General features: G+C 39.6%; 1 pseudogene; it reads right to left on the bottom strand.

Annotated features, from left to right (window-relative positions):
* Nucleotides 1–291: 291 nt before the first annotated feature.
* LOC114049244 lies at nucleotides 292–2,087 on the bottom strand (annotated as a pseudogene).
* Nucleotides 2,088–3,039: the final 952 nt, after the last annotated feature.

The raw sequence follows: 3,039 nt of genomic DNA, 5'->3' as shown, positions 1-3,039 counted from the left end.
ATATTTGTCTTCTCCAGGCAGGATATGGGAGAGATCTAGTTTCTCCAGCAAGACAATCCTTCAGCATCAAATGTTCCTTTTCTCAGTAAGGCACTGCACTTGCCTTAAGGCGATTACTTTCAATTTAGTTAGGACCACCTCCCTACTCCTCTGGGGATCATATGTAAGTGTCTAGGGACAAAAGTATAAATGTAATCTGTCGGCTAGAGACAAATTATTTTCTGGTTGGCCTCTTCATATGTAATTTAGCTATTCAAGCCTCAGACTCTTTCCAGGGTAGGGATATTTATTTTATATCTGCCAGTCTTCTGCTTTATGTTTCCGTTTTGTTGTTTCATTTTTAGTTTTATTAAAAACAAATCCAACAGGGCAAATCAAGAAAGGAGTTTTGAGGATGACATGAACGAGGTCTTTGAGGTTGGGAGCCTGGGGTAGGTAGCAATAGTATCTCCTGTACTTTAGTGCCAAGGTGTTTAGCTCCTGGGGAGGGAAAGGGTATATCATACTCCAAAGAAAGTCCTCGATGTAGGAAGAAATGTCCATTTCGTCAGACAGTTCACTGAAGAAATTCACTTGCAAATCAAGACATCATCCTTCTGATGTCATTGGTCCTCTCTGAGGACCAACAACAACAACAACAACAACAATAATTCACTGATGTTGACCTTGAAATGATCCTAGATATCTTTGAGGATTTTGGCATCATTTTCATCTAACACAAATATCATGGCCAAACCCTTTGTACTAAACCAATCTGCCCTCATCACGCTGGCATGGTATAGTTGAGGCCATTGTTCACTCACTCATTATCTATGCTCTGGTCAAACAGGATAGCGACCATAAGAATATGGCCCTGGAAATCCTTGAGCTGCTGATACTGGGACAACCTCTCCCTTTGGGACATCCTACAATGGGTAATAATGGCTGGGAAGTTCTGTTTTACTGGAAGCTGGGCCAGTTGGATGCAGTGCTGTACAAATTTCACAGAGAGCTCTACCTGGTTGAACTTAAGAATATCCAGAAAGTCGAAGAGTTTTTAATTCTTCTCATCATCCTTCAGTTTACATAATACTGTTGCAGCCCACGTAGGTTCTACTCTGTCTCATCATTTATGAAGATCTCCATTGAATCTTTCATGAACTCATGGCAGATCTTTTTGTTCTGGGTGGCATTCAATATCATGAAAAACTTTTCTTGTTAGGTTATGTGGAAAATTTCCCGGATACTCTTATACATTTCACAATGGTTGAACATTTTGTTATACTTATTCAGGATAAAATCTTTTTTGAGAATGAGATTTTTATTTTGGGCCGGGGTCCCCATGACAATGAAGTGCAGCTTGCTGGTTCTGTGGATAGAGCTCCAGGCCTGGAGTCAGGAAGACTCGTCTTCCTGAGTTCAAATCTGGTCTCAGACACTTACTAGCTGTGTGACCCCAGGCAAGTCATTTAACCCTGTTTGCCTCAGTTCCTCATCTGTAAGATGAACTGGAGAATGAAATGGCAAAGCACTCTAGTATCTTTGCCAAGAAAACACCAAATGGGGTCACAAAGAGTTGGATACAACAACAATAACTCCATAACAATATATGGGCAGTTCTTCCTCAGCACCACCTCTCTCATCCTTCATTATTGATAGATTACTAAAAACCAATACCACCTTGACATTGGGCATGTATTTGGAGAAATGCTCATATTCCTTGCTAATCTGAAAGGTCAGTTCCTGAGTGTGATATATCACTAGCAGAGAAATCTGACCAGTGACTGGCAGAGATTACTGTAGCATGGCTAGCACAAACACAGCTGTCTTTCCTATGCCTGATTTGGTCTAGTATGAGACATCTATTTCCAGGATGGCCTGAGGGATACACTCATGCTGAACTTCAGATGCTCAAAGCCACAATCTAGGATAGCCTAGAATAGCTCTGGCTTAAGTGGGAAGTCATGGAAGCCAGACTTCTGGAGGAAGATGTAGAAACCTTCCACACTATCCTTTGAATGGGCCTCAGCTCCCTCCCTCTCAGCTGCTATCTCCACTTCATCATTTTTATAATCCAGGAGTTTGTTGTCCACATCATTCTCTCCCATAGCTGGGTCAGGGGAAGGGGATATCTAAATAAGCTCTAGGAAAACTGGGGCAGATGAGCTGGTGTGGCAGAATTTCAAGGAGTGGCAAGAGGAAGACGGAAACACTGATTTCAGAGTTGAGAGCTGAACAGGGGAGAAATGCTTCTGATGGTGGCAGCAGTGGTGACCTAAGAAAGTGGCCTCTACTTCTAGTCCCTGCTTTCCTCTCCTCTTTACATTTTGATGTCTCTTTCTGAGCCCCCAGACTCCAGCTTTTGGTGAAGTCTCATTAGGGAAATGCCTCTTGCATAGGAATATATGCATTAATTAATTTTAAATAAAGTATTATAACACTATTTCAGTCATTTCCTCAAAGTCTCCATTAGAATTCTTTGTTCATTCTCATTTTTTCATCATATCATCATAAGGTATATTCTATTCCTCTAGGTCTGGCTTCTTAAATTTTAAAAATCATCATCATCATTATTATTGTTATTGCTATTGTTTTGGCTTTGCATTAATTCCTATTGTTCATGCAGGTTCAGAGGTCTTTGCTATTTTAGAGGCTTATCCAGGATAAATATTGGACCCTTTGCATATATGGGATCCTCTGGAGAGATTCTATATTTGAGCCTTTTGTTATTGGCTACTATAGTTTTAGGGATTGAATTGGCAATTTATTTTTCTTTCTATTGTTTTACGATATAATTGTAGAGTCAGTTTTTCCATTGGGTTTCCTTTACAAGACAGATAAATTCCTTTTGAGATGATTTTTACATAGTTGAATGTTAAGGTACTGATCCACACTAATCTACTACTGAATCTTTTACAAAAATTGATATTGAGGCTAATATGGGAAGTTTGACTTTTGTGCTTCTAAAGTGCTGGTGCTTATCTAATAATGATAATAATATTAATTGCTAGCATTTATGTGGCACTTTAAGGTTTGCAAATTGATTCACAAATATTATCT

This window comes from Vombatus ursinus, unplaced genomic scaffold (genome assembly GCF_900497805.2).
Source record: "Vombatus ursinus unplaced genomic scaffold, bare-nosed wombat genome assembly UNPS02000577.1, whole genome shotgun sequence".
NCBI lineage: Eukaryota > Metazoa > Chordata > Mammalia > Diprotodontia > Vombatidae > Vombatus > Vombatus ursinus.
The sequence above is the reverse complement of the archived record's forward strand: the minus strand, read 5'-3'. Positions and strand labels throughout refer to the sequence as shown.